The sequence below is a fragment of the Microcebus murinus genome, chromosome 15 (genome assembly GCF_040939455.1).
Source record: "Microcebus murinus isolate Inina chromosome 15, M.murinus_Inina_mat1.0, whole genome shotgun sequence".
In the NCBI taxonomy this organism is placed as follows: domain Eukaryota; kingdom Metazoa; phylum Chordata; class Mammalia; order Primates; family Cheirogaleidae; genus Microcebus; species Microcebus murinus.
The window spans coordinates 51685836-51706503 of record NC_134118.1 but is presented as its reverse complement, the minus strand read 5'-3'; positions in this window follow the sequence as shown (position 1 = coordinate 51706503).

The following is a 20668-nucleotide window of genomic DNA, read 5'->3' as shown; positions in this document are numbered from 1 at the left end:
ATCTTCTAATTCTGCAAGTCCAATTCATTCCAAATAATAGGTTCCACTGATGGAAACTCATTTTCTTATTTCATACATGTGAAATGTAATAACACCTGACACCAAGATCTGGTATACAGAAATCAATATTTTCAACTGTAAATGTTGTTTTCCCTACAGGTTTTGCTGCTTTTGATTTAAGAATCATCATGGTTCAAAGTACAGGTTTATTTCTTACAGAAGCTGCTTATTAGTGGCAAGATAATCACCCAAGCACAAGTCAGTGAATAACTGCCCCTTTGAATAGCATTATATTAAATTGAAATCTATGCAATATCTCCATTAAAAATTGTTTATTATCAGATGGATTCACAGCCCTATTCTATCAGACTTACCAAAAAAGAATTGATACTTATTCTACAGAAATTTTTGTATAACATAGAGGAGGGAATCCTCCCTGGCTCATTCAATAAAGCCAATACCACTTTGATACCAAAGCCAGGAAAGGACACAACAAAAAAAGAAAACTATAGACCAATATTTTTTATGAACACAAATGCAAAAATTCTTAATAAAACACCAGAAAAGCAAATTCAACAGAACATCAAAAAGATACTTTATCATGATCAAGTGGGTTTCTTCCCACAGATAAAAGGATGGTTCCACATATGAAAATCAAGAAATGTGATTAACTACATAAAAAGAAGCAAAAACAAAGACCACGTGGTCATCTGAATAGATGCAGAATAAAGCATTCCAGAAAATCCAGCACCTTTTCATGATAAAAACACTTAACAAACTAGGCATAGAAGAAACATACCTCAAAATTATAAAAGACATGACAAACCCACGGCTAACATCATAATAAATGGGGAAAAGTTAAAAGTATTCGCCCAGTGAAGTAGAACAAGATGAAGGTGTCCACTGTCACCCACTTACTGGAAGTCCTACCCAGAGCAATCAGGCAAGAGAAAGAAATAAAGAGCATCCAAATCAGGAAAGGAGATCAAACTATCCCTGTTTGCTGACAATATAATCATGTATCTAGAAAACCCTAAAGATTCCACAGAAAGACACTTAGATTTGACAAATAAATTCAGCAAAGTCTCAGGATACAAAATCAATGTTCACAAATCAGTAGCATTTCTATATGCTGTAATAATAACAGTCAAGCTGACAGACAAGGCTTAATAGCATTCGCAATAGCTACAAAGAAAATAAAATACTCAGGAATATGCTTAGTCAAGCAGGTGAAAGATCTCTACAAGGAGAACTACAAAACATTGATGAAAGAAATCACAGATGACACAAATAATTGGAAAAAACATCCCTTGCTCATGGATTGGCAGAATCAACTTCATTAAAATGTCCATACTGCCCGAGGTGATCTTCAGATTCAACACAATGCCCATGAAAATATCAACATCTTATTCCACAGACCTAGAAAAAATAATCCTAAGCTGCATTTGGAATGAAAAAAGACCCCAAATAGCCAAAGAAATCCTAACAAGTTTAGGATTGTTAAGACAAATATGGAGGCATCACAATACTAGATTTCAAATTATACTACAAGTTAATGCCACCAAAATAGCATGGTACTGGCATGAAATTAGTGACATAGACCCATGGAACAGAAAAGAGTACCCAGATATAAAACCATCTACCTACAAAAAGCTAATCTTTAACAAAGCAGACAACAATATACACTGAGACAAGGAAGCCCTATTCAATAAATGGTGCTGGGAAAATTGGATAGCCACATTCAGAAGAATGGAACAAGACCTCTATTTCTCACCATATACAAAAAGGAATTCAAAAAAGATAAAAGACTTAAATGTAAGGTATGAAACTACAAAAATTCTAGAAGAAAACATAGAAAAAACTCTTTCAGACATTGGCCTAGGGAAATAATTTATGACTAAGACCCCAAAGGCAAATACAGCAGTATCAAATATAAATAAATTTGACTTAATTAAATTAAAAAGTTTCTGCATAGCAAAGGAAATAGTCAACAAAGTGAATGGAAAACCTATAAGAATAGGGAAAAATATTCACAAACTATACATTTGACAGAGGACTACTATCCAAAAGACATGAACAGAAGTTTTTAAAAAGAAGATACAAAAATAGCCTAGAAATATACAAAAAATGATGAACATCACTTATTAGCAGGAAAATGCAAATTAAAACTACAATGAGATACTACCTTACAACTATCAGAATGATCATTATTAAAAAGTCAAGAAAGAGTAGATGCTGGTGTGGGTGCAGACAGAAAAGAATTCTCATACACTGTTGGCAGAACTGCAAATTAGTACAACCTTCTATGGAAAATAGTATGGAGATTCCTCAAAGAAATAAATGTAGACCTACATTTTTTTTCTACCAATCCCACTGCTAGGTATCTACCCAAAGGAAAAGAAGTCATATTATAAAAAAGAAGACACCTGCACTTGAATGTTTAATGCAGCACAATTTACAATTGCAAAGATGTGGAACCAAACCAAGTGTCCATCAATTTACAAGTGGATAAAGAAAATATGGTGTGTTGGGATGTGTGTGTGTGTGTGTGTGTGTCCTGGAGTACCACTCACCCATAAAAAGGAATGAAATAATGTTTTCCACAACCTGGATGGAATTGGAGACCATTATCCTAAGAATCAAAATCCAAACACCATATTTTCTCACTAATAAGTAGGAGCTAGATGATAAGCACAAAGAGATGTAGAAGGTCTAACTTTTTAGACCTGGAAACTAACAATGGGGGAGTATAGGGGGGAATGTGGGATTAAAACTTACCTACTGGGTACAACGAACACTCTTCTGGTGACAGGCACACCAAAAGGCCTTATTTAAGCATTATAAAAGGTATCCATGTAATAAAAACATTTGTATCCCTCCTAATATTTTGAAATAAAAGAAAAAATTGTTTATTTACTAGGGGCATAAATAAAGTCAGTAGAGAGAACTAACAATGAATTTAATTTGAAATATCAAATGAGCAAAATATTTTACAAGGGCTAGGATGTTAATGTTATGATAATGTTATGCTATGTTAAGTGCAGTTAATCTTGCATTTCCAAAGATATGAAGCATAATATATGCTTTCCTTGAGGGCTAATTATGAGACATTTTAATTGTTTTAATTCCCCTCTATATCCTTAAGATAAAACCATTATGCAAAAATAAAGGTTGCAACAATTTAAAGATGGAGTAGTCAGTTATTTATCTCATTATGTTAGTGAGCAAATTATCCTGGCCATGGAATCTCATTGAAATGTTAAAACATTTGATTAGATCATATGGAGGCTATTTGATAATAAAACAAGTTGATAGTTGCTCTGAAAAGGAATACACCTATTTTAATTTCCATTGCATCTAACCACTATTCTTAGAAATAAATTTTGTTCAGTAGAGAATATACATCTCTGTAAGTCAAATTTTCAAGTGGACTGGTTTTAGCCATTTACTAGTTTTGTCACTGAATATTGAGTTTAATAAAATATCTGACATGTGATCATTGTATAATTTTATTGTGGGATAAGTGGACCTCATAGCAGTTTGGGGTCAGGCATATCTTTTCTTGGCTCCTAAAATAAATCCCAGGTGACAATAGAGCTGTAATTTGCCATTGTCTTGTTTTTTATTGTTTTTGTGCTTTCTGATGATTGTGTATGTGTGTGTGTGTGTGTGTGTGTGTGTGTGTGTGTGTGTGTGCACATTCATGTTTCTGGTTCACTCACGGGCTATTTTCATAATGTTTTGGAAATCTGAATGAATTGTAATGGTAAACAAGATGCCAAACTCTATATAAAAAACTACAGTATGTCCAATTCAACTGAGGTATAGTGACACAATCACCTCAGTGTTTCACAACACAAGATGAATGTACTTTATCTTAAACTATTTTATTAAAGCTGCAACCTAGAAAAACTTATGACATAGACAGTAGTGCAAACATAAACAAGTGCATTTATTTCACTGATATTTACAATGCTGCTTTTTTTCCATGGTAAAAAACACTCCTACACTGCTGGTGGGACTGCAAACTAGTTCAATCTCTGTGGAAAGCAATATGGAGATACCTTAAAGTGATACAAGTGAATCTACCATTTGATCCAGCAATTCCATTGCTGGGCATCTACCCAAAAGATCCAATGACACTCTACAAAAAAGACACCTGCACTTGAATGTTTATAGCAGCACAATTCATAATTGCAAGGCTGTGGAAACAGCCCAAGTGCCCATCAATCCAAGAATGGATTAATAAAATGTGGTATATGTATACCATGAAGTATTATTCAGCTCTAAGAAACAATGGTGATATAGCACATCTTATATTTTCCTGGTTAGATCTGGAGCCCATACTACTAAGTGAAGTATCTCAAGAATGGAAAAACAAGCACCACATATACTCACCAGCAAACTGGTATTAACTGAGTAGCACCTAAGTGGACACATAGCTACTACAGTAATAGGGTATTGGGCAGGTGGGAGGTGGGAGGGTATATACATATATAATGAGTGAGATGTGCACCATCTGGGGGATGGTCATGCTGGAGACTCAGACTTATGGGGGGGAGGGCATTTATTGAAACCTTAAAATCTGTACCCCTATAATATGCCGAAAAAAATGTTTTATTTAAACAAACACACACACACACACCCCTCCCCCTGCAGATCTTTTTTAGCTTTCCTCAGGAATATTTTTGTCCAATTATATTTCATATAGAAGATGTTTTTAATGGGAATTTTCCTGATGGTTTTAAATCATAGACTGGATAATAACTAGGTTGGGCAGTATGTACACATCTAGAATTCACTTAATTCTTGTTTCTTGAATGTCTGCTTTATGCAAGCCTCTTTTTTATATATATTTATTTCAAGAAAATATGAGAGTACAAACATTTTGGTTGCATTTGACATCTTTGCCTCTCCATAGCAAGGGTTAGAGTTATGGCCCAAAGAGTTTGGAATACTTTGATAAATAGTTAGGAATTTGATTTTATAGTAATTTGATTTTTTTCTTCATTGGATGGTGGAGACAAAATAATCCAGTTAGGCTTTTAGTTTGTTTTCTGTGAATTAAAATCAATTAACAATTTTATGTTAACTTTAGAGGAAGAACAGTTCTAAAATATAAAATATGTGAAATAATACAGAACACTGTATACAGAATACTGTTAAGTATTATGGTGGTTAAGTGTATACTAAGAGAAATAGTTAAAGGAACACATAAATATATGTGTGGGTTTTTTTCCAAATTAATGAGAGTAGTTTCACCCTAAAAAAAGAAAAACAAAACAAAAGAAGTGCTAGTTATTTGGTCCAGAACATATAAGAGTATAGTGAAAAACAAATGTTGAGCTAGGTTAGCAAATCGTAGAAAGTTTGAGGGAAGTGAATTATATTGATTTTTTTACAGAACAATTGTGTTTGCTTTGAGTTGACCTATGCAATGATTAATTTTATGCATCAACTTGACTGGGACACTGGTACCCAGACATTTCACCAAACCTTATGCTTGATGTGACTGGGAGGGTGTTTCTGGATGAGATTATCATTTGAATTGGTAGATTGAATAAAGCATTTTATCCCCAATAATGTAGGCGAGCCTCCTCCAATTGAAAATCTGAATAGATCAGTTGAAAATCTGAATAGAACAAGAAGACTAAGAAGGAACTTTATCTAGATGATTGCTTGAGGTGGAATATCACTCTTTTCCTGCCTTCAAACTTGCGTCGAAATACCAGCTCTTCTAGCCTTGAGCCTGCTGACTTTCTGACTTTGAGAACTTACAGCGTTTGCTTTCCTGGTCTCATGCCTTTGTACTCAGACTGGACACACACCAGCAGCTCTCCTGGGTCTCCAGCTTGTAGATATTGGGACTTCTCAGCCTCCATAATTACATGAGCCAGTCCCTTGCAATAAATCTCTTTCTATACATCCTGTTGTTTCTGTTTCTCTAGAGAACCTTGACTAATACAACCTAATTATGTGTTTGAGAATTAAAAACAGTAAGAACAATGTTTCTTTATATGAGAATAACATAAGATTTCTTACAATAATAATAGTTGCTTCTCTTACATTCATTTTAAACTATTTTATTGTTACTTTTATTAAATATCCAAGTGTTTTAAATTTACTCAGTGTTCTATTTTAATCAAGCAAAATATTCTGTTAACTTTCTTATGTTTTTTCTCAATATTGAATCCTAAATTCAGAAAAATAAAAGCAAAAACAATGTTTCTCTTACATTTAAAACAATTTTTAAGTTTATTCCCAAATTCCTGGAAAAATGCAAAGATTTGTTCTTTTGTCTTATAAAACAGATGTTAGAAATCATTAGGATTACAGCACACTCACTATTTCTTCATTAGGTAAAAATTATTACAAAAGCTTCATAGGAAGAGTTATTAAATAAGAAGAGATGATAAGTCTTCTCTAAATTAACTTTTTATAAGTAAAATGTTAATAATGTAAATATTTCAGAAATTTAACACTTTACATTGTGGATATAGAGATTTGTTATTGTTCCTCATTCTCCACAATATATTTTTATCTTCTAGAGAAAAACTGAGCAAGCCCTTAAAAAATGGTTATGTACTATATTCCAATAGAAAATTTTACTATCGTGCATTCTTATATAATATTGTAATAAATTAACCACAGAATTTTGTCTTTATTATCTATAGTTAACTTATGTTTATTCTGATATTTGTCTAAAGGCTATAGTATGCTATAGGCCAGCATGTGTTTCTTTAGAAACCACAGTCTCTGAGCCTCATATACACTATAGGTACTTTAATCTATCATCACAATAGTATTCCAAGCAGATATTTTTTTTATATAAGTTTCAAATTTACCAATGAACTTGGTCAAGTTTCTCAGAATTATTTCATGTTTTGAAGCACACATCCTGCATAAAAGAAGACTGTTGAACAAAAATTACATAGGGCAGGCAAAAAATCGGAAAACGAAATTTAACCATAGATATCATTTGGAGAATCATTCTTGTTATTTAACATTCTATTTTTAAGGATATATGAGAAAGTGCTTTCATTTTTTTCTTAAGCTATCGCTAACCCTCAATTTGGTAATCTTTATTTCTGTAAACCAAGTTAAAATATTTTAAGTGGCTTCTGATTCTCACTTGCTAATCAAATTTTAGAAACAAATACTGTTGTTCAGTCTCCTTATATTTCAGATTTGATAAGAGCCTCCTCCCTTTTATTTTTTAAACAAGAACTGTTGAACAAATCATTTTGGTCAATGTGTAACCAAAATCATATTTGTGAATAATTCACATTTGATTAGTTCTAATAATCCACTATTAAGGGACAATGGTTTCTTTTATATATGAGGAGCTAATGTCTACAATGTCTTCGCAGAGAAACTGTTCTGGTATCTAACATATAGGAACCCAGCTTCACAAATTTTTAGGAAAGTCATGTTTTGGCAGGCAGGCTAGGAACCCTTAAAAATTTAGGATACCTCAAGAATAAAAAATTTCACTTGAAATGTTTAAGGCACACAGATAAAATTTGGCAAAGAAAGCTTCTTGTGTTTGGTTTCCTAGCCAAGGGATAGAAGAGTAAATAGTGGAGGCAATCTAAAGTAAGTATTAACTTTCTTTTTAACATCTTTATTGAGATATAATTCATATAGCATAAATTTACACATTTACTGTGCACAATTTCATGGGGTTTTAGAATATTCACCTAGTTATGCAACCATAAACACAATTTAAGTTTAGAACATTTTCATCACCCCAAAAAGAAATCCCATATGCAATAGCAATTATTTTCTAACTCTTCCCCACCCTCTGCCCTAGACAATTATTAATCTACACTCTGTCATTCTAAATTTTTCAATTCTGGTAATTTCATATAAATGGTATCATAATTCACATGATCTTTTGTGACTGGAATCTTTCACTTAGCATAATGTTTTCAAGTGGCTGTGCCATTTTTCATTCTAACTAACACTGAAAAAGGATTCAAAATTGTTAAAAACCCATGCTCATAATTACTACTGTGTTTTTGCCCTTATTACAGCTATTCTTATGGAAAGAAGTAGTATCACATTAGTTTTCTCTAATAGCTAATGATATTAAGCATCTTTTCATGTATGTATTTGTTATTTATATATCTTATTTGAAGAAATGTTTATTCAAATCCTTTACTCATTTTTAAAAATTGGGTTACTTTCTTTTTATTATTGATTTATAAGGGCATTTTATAAATTCTGAACATGAGTACATTATGATATATATGATTTGTAAATTTTGTTTCCATTCAATTTGTTGCATTTTCGCTTCTTGATGATACCATTTATTGCAAAAAATAGTATTAATTTTTAAGAGTCCATTTTTTTTGTCACTTGTTCTTAAACTTCACCTAAGAAAACATTTTTCAAACTAAGGTCATAATGATTTACTTCTATGTTTTGTTCTAACAGTGATATAGTTATTTGGATCTTACATCTAGGTTTATGATTCATTTTAAATTAATTTCTGTAAAATAGAGTTTAAACTTTATTATTTAGCATTTGGTTGTCCATTTGTTTCACCACCATTTGTTGAAATTCAATGTTTTTCCTCCATTTTGTTGCCTTAGCATCTTTGTCAAAAATAAATTAATTGTAAATGTAAGGTTTTATTTCTGGCCTCTAGATTAAAAGGTAATTCACCATAAACAAGCGGGTTTTATCCCAGGGATGCAAGGATGGTTCAACATACAAAATTAATAAATGTGATTCTCTACATAAATAGAATAAAAACAAAAACCATATGATTACCTCAATAGATGCAGAAAACATTTGACAAAACCCCACATTCCTTCATGATGAAAACCCTCAACAAACTAGGCATAGAAGGAATATACCTCAAAATTATAAAAACCATATATGACAAATTCACAGCCAACATCATATTGAGCAAGATAAAGTTGACAGTGCTCTGTGTAAGAACTGGAACAAGATAAGGATGCCCACTTTCACCACTTTTATTCAACGTAATACTGGAAGTCCCAGCCAGAGCAATCAGGCAAGAGAAAGACATAAAAGACATTCAGATTAAAAAAGAGGAAGTCAAACTATTTCTGTATGCTGACAATATTATATTATTTTTAGAAAACCCAAAAGACTCCTAGAATTGAGAAATGAATTCAGTAACATCTCATGTTTCAAAATAAATGTACATAAATCAGCATTCTATATACTGATAACAACCAAGATGAGAATCAAATCAAGAACTCAGTACCAATTACAATACCTGCAAAAACAAAAACAACAACAACAACAGCAACAAAAACCTTAGGAATATATTTAACGAAGGAGGTGAAATTCTGTCCAAAGAGAATGAGTATACAAAACACTGATGAAAGAAATTGTAGATGCCACAAACAAATGGAAAACCATTCCATGCTTGTGAATTGTTAAAATGTCTCTACTGCTCAAAGGAATCTAGAGTCAATGCAATTTCTTTCAAATTACCAATGTCATTTTTCACAGAATTAGAGGAAAAAACCCTAAAATTCATATGAAATGAAAAAACTCCAGCCTGAATAGCCAAAGCAATCCTAAACAAATCTGGATGCACTGTATTACCTGACTTCAAATTATACTACAAGGCAAGAGTAACCCAAACAGCATAGTATAGGCATAAAAGTAGACACCTAGACCAGTGGAACAGAAGAGAGAACCTAGAAATAAAGCCAAATACATATAAATAACTGACCTTCAACAAAGCAAATTATACACTAAGGAAAGGACATAATATTCAATAAATGATGTCAGGAAAAATGGAGAGACACATGCAGAAAAACTAAAACTGGATCCTTTTCTCTCGCCATATACAAAAATTAACTCAAGATGGATTAAAGACTTAAATGTAAGACCAGAAACCACAAAAAATATTAGAAGAAAACCTTGGAAAGCTATCCTTGATTTTGGCCAAGGTAAAGAATTCATGACTAAGATCTCAAAAGCAAATACAACAAAAACAAACATAAATATTAATAAATAGGATTTTGTTAAACTAAAAAGCTTATGCACAGCACAGGATGTAATCAACAGGTTAAGCAGACAAGCTACAGATTCGAAGAAAATATTCACAAGCTATACATCTGACAAATGCCTAATATTGAGAATATATAAGTAATTCAAATTAGGGAAAAAAAGAAATGAATAACCCCATTAAAAATGGGCAAAAGACATGAACACACATTTTTCAAAAGAGGAGACAAATAGTCAACAAATATATGAAAAAATGTTCTACATCACTAATCATTAGAGAAGTGAAAATTAAAACCACAATGAGATACCACCTTGTCCCTGTCAGAATGGCCATTACCAAAAAGTGAAAAGGCAATAAATGCTGGTGTTGATGTAGTGAAAAGGGATCACTTATACACTGCTAGTGAGAATGTACATTAGTACAATCTCTATGGAATACAGTATGGAGATTTCATGAACTAAAAGTAGATCTACCATTTGATCTAACAATCCCACTACTGGGAATCTATTAATACTAAAAAGAAAAAGATGCATGCATATGTTTATAACAGCACAATTCACAACTGCAAAGATATGGAATCAACCAAGATACCCACCAACTAATGAGTGAGTAAAGAAATGTGATGTATACACATGCACACACACACACACACCACCACCACCACCACCACACTATGGAGTACAACTCAGCCATAAAAAGGAATGACATAATATCATTTGCATCAACTTGACTGGAATGGGAGATCATTATTCTAAGTGAAGTAACCCAGGAACAATAACAACAACAACAATAAAGAACAAATACTGCATGTTCTCACCTATATGTGGGAGCTAAGCAATTGGTATGAATGGTTATACAGTCACTAAATGGACATTGAAGACTCAAAAGGGGAGGATGAGGGGAGGGGACAGGATGAAAAATTACCTTTTGCATACAAGGTACACTATTCGGGTGATGGATATATTAAAAGCCTAGACTTATTCAAGTCTAGGCGATAAGCCTAGACTTATCCAATATGTAATTCATCCATGTAATGAAAATCCACTTGTTCTCCCTAAATTTATTTAAATAAAAAAAAAATCACAAGACTAATAGATTGAATTTTTCCTTTCTGAATTACTCTTGAGAGGATTCATCCTTATTCATTTACTCAGACTTCCAGGCTACAGGGATATGTGCAATTTTATTTTTATCAAGTCAATTCCCTAGGGTGTGTCCTTGGGTCAGAACATCTTGTCGTTCAACCAGAGTTTGGTCAAGATGTGCTTAAACTCCTAGTGCCAGTGAGTTGCCTTTGTTGAAGGATCTTGTGTGTTGTTAGGGGAATGTTTTCAATTCTGCCCGTATCCTGCTCTGATTGCTTTTGTATAGGTAAAAAGCTTTTCCAAATCCCAGTGTTAGTTCTTATTCTGGTGGAGCTCTTCTTGCTTGTTTCTTTCCCTAAGAATCCCTACATTTCTGGTTGCTCTGTTTTTAGCTTGTATTACAGAGTTATAAGTGCTTTATTCCCTAGACTCCTACTTTACTCCCAGTATTAAATTGATTATAAATGTCTTGTGCTGAGCTTTGTGTCAGGGTGAACCTAGCTGTCTTCCAGACTCTAAACATATTTATAGTTCTGCATTTTCTGCTACCCAATTTTGCTTACTCCCCTTTTTCACCAAGTTGATACAAAATCCAACATAGTACTTATTTCTGAGAGTTTACCAGCAACACATTTGTGAATCAGTATTTAAGTGAATTTTCCTTTTTTCCCTGCAAATCCGTTAGCTCAACAAGAGAAGGAATTAAGTCTTTCTCAATTTAAATAGAAAGAACTAACTGTATGAGAAATATAGGCAACAGCACCATATTAGATAAACATGCAAAAATATTAAAGAACATACTATTTTTAAAACATAAATTTTTAAAGCATTTTATATAATCTCACTTAATACAATATAATATCACTTAATACATATATATCTTTGTCTATATCTAGAGAGAGAGAAAAAGAAAAAAGATATTTAATAAATTAATAATTTGTATATTCTGGCATTTAGTTTGGATTCATAGTAATTTCTAAAGAACTTCCAGGACACTTACAGTATAAATATTTTAGCTCTTTCTATTTTGTTGTAATTATTTTTATATACATAACTGACTTATTTGATCAGAGTTACATATAAGGACATATTTTGTTTATCGTTTTATTCCCAGGCACTTAGCAAATTGTTAAAGTTCATGGTAATGTTACAATGCATGTTGCTAAAGAAATGAATGAATAAATTGAATAAATGTGTTATTTATAATCACTAGTCATTAGGTATTTTTATTTTCCATAATATATTTGATATTTTAAATAAAAATATTTTACCTATGATGAAATTACAAAAAGTATCAATATTTCATTAAGACAAAGAATTATCACAAGTTGGATTGTAGAATATGTGGGTTTTGATTTATTTGTACTTTGAAGGAGTGTTTTCATTTTTTAATGATATAATACTAGTATATTATATGTCTACTGGCAGTATAAGAATCCCAGAATATTCCCATCAATGACAAAGTCAGTATATACAATAATATAACTAATGGATTATCTAGAGTATATTTTCTTTATTTTTAAAAAATCATTTCCCCCACAAATAAAAAGTAAAATCCTGAGATTTTAACAATATGTATTTCAGAAAAATAATATTTTCTAACTCATATGCAACCTCTTTTATTCTTAATCATTTTATCAAGCTGCTGATGTTTGCTTTTTCAATTTTTTTCTAATTATTGTCTCATGAGAATTAACTTGTCTTAAAACCTGACTCTGAACTTGAAAAATAGTAACTGTTTAATACAATTGCATATTATCAAGTGGATAAAGTATAAAAAGCATTTTACAGAAGATACATTTGCTTGTCACTTGTCTGTTTAAATGTCTTGGTAAAAAACTTCTAGTATTAAGTACATATAAAAAATAGTTAAACAATAAACATTTAAAGAGTTTTGCTTGTATTTTTTAAATTTTGTTAGAATATAAAAATTGAAAAATGGCAATGCAAAGTTATGCCATATGAAAATTTATGACTATCTGAGCTAATGTGTTTGTGAATAATTTTATATAGGGAATAATCACCATATGTTCTTCCTTTGAACTCAGTATCAATAAGTATTATTATACCTTGACATATCCTTAAAATTGCACAACTTTAGCAGACTTTATTTGAAAGTTTTATTTGAAGGATTAAAAATTAATTTGCAGAATTTGCAACATTTTTTGTCATTTATACATAACACTAAAGGGTACATATGAGTGTGCTAGGTTCAACTGATATTAGGAACATTATAGTTATAGGAAAAGTGACACAGTGGATATACTCAGTGATATGTAGTCAGAGGTCCCAGATTTTATGTCTACAAAAGTAATGAAGGAAAATCACAGGGACATTCTAGAAATATAGGCTATTGATTCTGTACTTTCTAGATATATCCATGTCATATTGTCTAGTAATTAGAATGAGATAAAAACACAACAAAGAAGAAATCAAATAAAATGTGACACCCATATTACTTTTATGTAATGAATAGGAGATATAGTTTTAATTTTAATAATTTTTTGTTTTTCTCATAAAAGAACAAAGATTTAGATTTCAAAATTATTGCCCTCTATATCATATTATGTAATTTGTCTCCCCCAAGCCTAGAGATGACAAATTGTAGCTAATATGCACAAATTTGCATGGGTCAACTCATTTGGTGAGGAGATAACACTAATGAGGCTACTATAGTACAAGAAATCCAAAACTTAAGGCAAAATCTTAATAGCTACTAAAGTTTCATATGTTGGATTCTGCCTTAAGTGCTTTGCATAAATAATTCATGTATTAATAATAGTCACAACAAACATACTAGCTAAATATTATTATCAACATTTTAGAAAGGAAGAGACTGAGTCATGATAACTTTGCATAAATTTCCATTATCTCAACTCATGTAGTTTGTATTAATATCCTGTTTTCTTAATAACAATACTATATTCATGCTTAAATTATTTGGAGCTCTATTTCCCCTAGACAATGAAATCAGTGACATCCTTTAAATGTTTAAAACAAAGTCTAAGTTGCATAGAGTTATATTAATATCTTTCCTTCCCAGAAATAGAAAAAAAAAATCCTAAAATTACTTTAGAGCCACAAAAAGACCCCAAACAACCAAAGCAATCTTGACAAAGAAAATGCAGAAGCATCACACTTTCTAATTTCAAACTATATTATAAAAAAGTATACCAATGGAAACACTAAGATACTGGCATAAACATATAGACATAGACCAATGAAACAAAATCAAGAGCCCATAAATAAACACACATATGTGATCAATTGATGTTTGACAAGAGTGCTATGAATATACAATGAAGAAAAGATAGTCTCTTCAATAAACAGTGCTGGGACAACTGGATATTCACATGCACAAGAATGAAATTTGACCACCATCTTTACACCACTCACAAAAATTAAATTGAAATGAATTAAAGTCTTAAATGAGAAAGAGAGATCTGCACAGCAAACAATCAACCAAATGAAAAAGCAATGCACAGGCCGGTAGAAAATATTTGCAAACCATGTATCTGATAAGGAGTAAATACCCAAAATATATCAGGAACTCATACAACTCAATAGCAAAAACTCAAATAACCTGATTTTTAAAAGGCAAATAATATGAATAGACATTTTTCCAAAGAAAACATACAAATGACTATCAGGTACATGGAAAGGTGCTCAATATCACTAATCATCAGGAAAATGCAAATCAAAACCATAATGAGATATTATCTCACACCCTTTAGGTTGGCTGTTATCAAAAAGGATGAGAAATAAGTTTTGACAAAGACATGAAATAAATGAATTCCTTGTGAACTCTCAGTGGGAATGCAATTTGGTACAATTGTTATGGAAAACACTGAATGTTTCTAAAAAGATTGAAAATGAAACTACAACATGATCCAGCAATCCCACTTCTAGGTATATATCCAAGGAAAACAACATGCATATGTCAAGAGATATCTGCACTCCCATGTTCATTGTAGCATTATGACAAATTCATCAAAACAGAAAGTGTAATAGAATGGTGATTGCCAGGATTTGGTGGGTGAAAGAAATGAGGAGATATTGGAGAGAAAGTTACAAGCTTTCAGGTATAACATGAATAAGTTCTGGGTACCTAATGTACAGCACCGGAGCTATAGTTAATAATACTGCATTGTATACTTGAATTTTGCTAAGAAAGAAGATCTTAAATGTTCTCACCACACCAAAGAAAAAATGATAGCAACTATGTGAGGTGACAGATATGTTAACTTACTTAGTTGTGGTAATCATTTCACAATATATGTATATCAAAACATCACATTGTATACCTTAAATATATTCAATTTTTGTCAATTATGCCTCTATAAAGCTGGAAAAAAATAAAACATACAAAAAATAAAAAAATATTATTTTGAATCATTTTTAAATTTCTGTGAAATCCTGAAAGTTAAATCATATCATTTTTACTTAACCACTATAAAGGAAATTTGGTTTGAAATGAAAGGTTTTGAAATTTGGTTTGAAATGAAATGAAAGGAAACATTGATCCCCATATTAGTACAGAATCAAATGATCTCTACCTAAATATTACTGTTTCTAAAGCAAAATAATAATACCACCATTATTTTATCTTTCTTAAAGAAAACATAATAAATGAAAATTGACTAACACTGTCCAAATTATACACAGCTTCTCTTTTTTAAATTTTTTATCTTTATATCCCTCTATATACCTCAAGTAAACTAGCAGCATGAAAAATATGAACAATGGAATGATCGTGCTGGAGTTCTAATTAAAATCATTACTCTATATAGAAAAAATGCTAATTGCATAAATGACAAGCAAAATAAATCAGCAGTATTCGTCTGATTTGTACCATTAGTTATGGTTTGCAACTAAAACCTAGTCAATCTCTAATGATCATTTAGGTCAGCTAAGTGCCCCAGGGCTCTGAACAAGTTGATTTCAATCCCTCATATGGCTAAACACTTTATACAAAAAAGTATTTGACAAATCCTGAATCAGGCTCAATGAGTGTGAAATTGTTTTCAATGTATCACAAGAAAGATTGTATTTAAAAAAAAAAAAAAACACAGAAAGAAAGACTGTATTACCATAATTTTGAAATCATTAAATACATTTAACATAGTCTTTTTCATTCTTCAATTCACTTTAGGTAAATTTTATTTCTAAAGATATGAGAATGATTCAGGAATAAAAATGTAATTTATCTATATTTTGTAGTAATCATCTAATATCTTGAAACAGATATTTGGTATTAAGATATTGTTAGCTCAATTAATTACCAAAATAATGACAGGAAAAATATAGCATTTACCAAATTTTCCAGATCTTATTTTCTAGATCTAAGTTCTACCCCAAGCTATTTATGTAGACTCTTTCATTGAAATCAGTGATAATTACAGATAGATGTCTAATGGGAGAATATAGCTTCTGGTCTCACCAAGCTTTGTACTTATAAAGAAAGCTCTAACAATTCAAACAAAACACATTAAGTAATTAGAGTACAGAAATTGAACAGAGCCCCTGACCTTATTTGGTTAAATTGAGTTATAATCTCAAATAGAACATCAAGAAATCCTTCACAGTGACAAAAATACAAGAGTTAAAAAAATTACACTAAAGGATGCCATTAAAAATATGGTTTGATTATGCCTTATTTTTTATAATTATCACTGTAAGACTTTTATTCTAGGCCCATTTTTACTTCATACATGTAAAAATAAAGTAATGTATTTTTTTAGTTCAGCATACCTGTTGATGATTTCATAAACAATCATGAATCAACAGCATTGCCAGAGGGGACACAGGTTATATTAACAAAGTTACATCATCATCTTTATGTTCATAACTTGACTGCTTTGAGCAGAAGATTTCTATTTTATTACACAGCCTACAGAGTCAAATTCTCAGCAACTGAACATAAGTCTCTGAATCTTGCTTTCTCTCTTTTTAGTTAGATTAGCAGGAACTTAACATTCTCATATCCAAAGAGTATTTAATTTGAATTCATTTGTGGTTCAATTAGACTAGCTTCTAATATATATCAAACATCATATGATGACTATCAGTGGTACCCAAGAGGTTAAAGAATAGTTGTCATATTTATTACTACTAAAACAACCAAATTATTTTTATTTCAAAGCCACTTTGGATCAGAGATACTAGGTCACAATCTGTGAGCTGCCAAGAATATATATCAAATATGATTTAAGATTCTAATGAATGTCAAAATTCTTGTCAGAAATCTAGCATTCCTTGAATCATTCTAGTTACTATATTTCTTGAGCTAGGGTGAGACACTTAAAATAGTTGAGAACATTGAGATTTGTTTCTAAATAAGGTTAAAATGTTGTCCACACAGATTTTACCACAGTTAGAATTAAGGGAAACTGAAAGCTTCATGATATATATGGTTATCCAGTGTTAATTCTAACTAGAATAGGTATTCATTGTGATATCAACTGATATAATTTATTTTTATAAAAAATGACTGTAAGAGTTATTAATACATATATTTAAGATGAAGGGAGGCTGAGAAGTTTATGTGCTAAACTTCTCATTTCATGAGAAAAAAATGTCACATAATGTTACAGGTTAGTTAGTTTTCTTCCAGGTAAAAAACAAAATTTATAAGATCCCAATGATCGGGACACAATTATAGATATAAAAAAAGACATGTGTCTTAGTTCTAAGTATTTCTAATCCATATCTATATACACAGGTATCAAATAATTAAACTTTTTCATTGTAAGTACTTGAAAAAATATCAAAATATCAAAAATATTTTATATTCTTAATACTTTACCAAAAATTAAACATCCCTTTTTCAAATATAAAAGTTGGCTTCTGAGAGATTAATTTTCTTTATTATAACACAATCATGATAAATAATTTATATCTTCCATTTGTATAAAAATTGAAAGCATAATGATAATACAAACTAAAACAAAAAAATATGGTCCTTCAGTTTAGTAATCTCACTCTTAATAGTTGTGAGAAGGAAATATTTTAAAATATGAACAAAATATTCCATTGAAAATGTAATATGTAAAATAGTAAATGTGGATATCAGACTACACGTGGTATAAAAAACATGATGCATCAGTACATGCCCTATTATGTCACACGTTACAATCACAATTGTGAAAACTAACTTAAAAGACTTAACTTGTATATAATCTTAAATAAAGCCAATTAAATTCTATATATATGCATTTAATATAGTTACAAACAGAAAGTTGCTTAAATTAACCCTAATTAAAGAAGTTTGGGGAATGGTTATGTCAAGGATTCAAAAAGTTCTTAAAGAATTCAGAGCAATCTAAACAGCCAAGTCTCATGAATATCAAGAACCAATAGAACTCTAACAAACACCTGGAGTGAAGAGATTTTTTTTTTCATCTAGCGCTCGATAAATTGTACCTTACATATGTGTTTCTTTCCCTCATCTTACCAAATAACACAGTCTATTTGAGTTCCATTTAAAACTTCAGTGAAGATAAATGATTGTACTTAGCTCACTTAGTGTCAGTACAGTAGTTACTGGATAGCTTACAGCTGTCATTCCTACTTGTGGACAGAATGTATATTCTAATCACTATGTCTAGAGAGTTAGGGACAGAGTCATGTAGTCACTGTCCATTCTTCAGGAGCTTTGAGTTGACAAAAATTATGTGAGAGATATGGCAAAGAAAACCAGGATATATTCCAATCCAACATTTTCTGAAATGCTAAGAAGGAGGCACTATAAGACATTTTGGAGGTTGAGTAATGGGCACAATTTTCACATATAAATTTTTGTTAGCAATATATATCTTAAAAATTATTCTATTATCATACTTTACTCTCTTAATGCCCCTGGCATCTTCCTCTCATAAACCACATTTTAACTAATGAGTATTCTCCCATATCTGAAAAATTTGCTTAATTTTTTTCTGCACTATAATAGTTCTCGTTCATCTGGTAACCTTAGGTTATTGCTACAAACACATAGATTTAAAATTAGAAAAAAAATTTTTTTGATCACATAAGGTTCTTAATGTTAGGTTCATCTATGTGGATGTTCCCTGGTCCACCGGTTCCAAGTGTCAAGAATGAATACTGGTACTGAGTCTAGCCTATGGTGGACTGAACACAAACACAGAGCAATTTTATACAAACAGTTTATCACATAAAAGAAAGAATGAAAGAGAAAAAGGAAGATACACAGAGTAAAAATACGTTCCAGAGAGTCTCCCGGAGTAGAGAAACATGCTGAAGGCTGAGCACATGCTGCCTTTTATATACTCACTAGTTTGTCTGGCCTTTCTCCTGCCAGGATTGGTTGCTGTTGCCTGCCTGTGGATGCAATTGACAGATTGGGGTTATATAACAGATCACATGACAGGTTATATAACATGTTGGTTACGTAAATTTCCCTTTCTATGCATGTGTCTTTCCCAGAATTCTTCATGAAGCTCCACCCATGCCATGCTCATTAGATGGTAATGAGCTCTAGATTAAAGTTTACTAGGAACTTTTTACTGTGTATGTGTAGGGAGTGGGTTCTGCAGCCAGTGAGTGCACCAGAGCAGGCTTCCAGGGGTTGAAAGAAGAGACCAGTGGTAGCAGGCAGATGAGACATGTTCTTTATTGTCGGGAGATGCAGGCATGAGAAAGCATGGCCAAGAACATGGCGACTGCATATATATGGCTCAGAACAGCAGTGGCAACATGCCATGGGAAAGCATGAGCACGTGGGTTCACACAGGAGATAACACCTTGGTTACATAAGTGTGCTGACCCATGCCTTCCTGGAAGGCCAACAAAAGATACGCCAGCAATTACATTAGTCTGGTCTAAGAAACCTGTTGCCTACACAAATTAATTTTCCTTACAGTATGTTCCCACCAGGGAACAGTTCCTAGCTGCAATTTGGTTCCTGGCTATAATTCGGTTCCACTTTTTGCCCTTAGCCACTTCCTTGTCACCTGTTTACCTTCTGGTAGGTAGATGGTTAGGATCTCTGGCTCTTCTCAGAAGAGGGTCTCTGTTTTGGTGCTTTCAGCAATTGCTCCACCTGAGAAGAAGGATGTGGAGGGAGCACTCCATTTTGTTATTGCCCAGCCTTAAATCCTATTCCAAGAAACTGCTACACCTGGGGAAGGAGGGAATGCTTTATCAATCTAGGAATTCCCATGTCTTGCATAATTACATTTAGAAAGTGACCTAGAGTAACCGAGGGGTAATTAATACGCCATTAGTTTGAATCTGAATTGCAGTTCACCACCCCCACCCACAGGCTTTCTTGGAGTGCTTATAGGCAGATGGAATTTTGAAGACACTTGTTGATTATTCGATAACATCATAAGCCTCCCAAAAGCCATCCTCCAAACCCCGACTAATAAAATCAAACAATCCCAGAAGTCAGGAGTAAGTGAGTGGGTCAGTCAGTCAGTGAGTTGGTCTGTTTCTCTCCACTCACAAAAACAGACCCGTTTTATTCTACAACAAAGAGCTGCTCTTGTGAAACTGCTCCCTGCCTGAGGTTACTCCATCATATTGGCCTTGCTGGTAATTTTTCCAAGAAAGGAGTCAGAGGACCTAG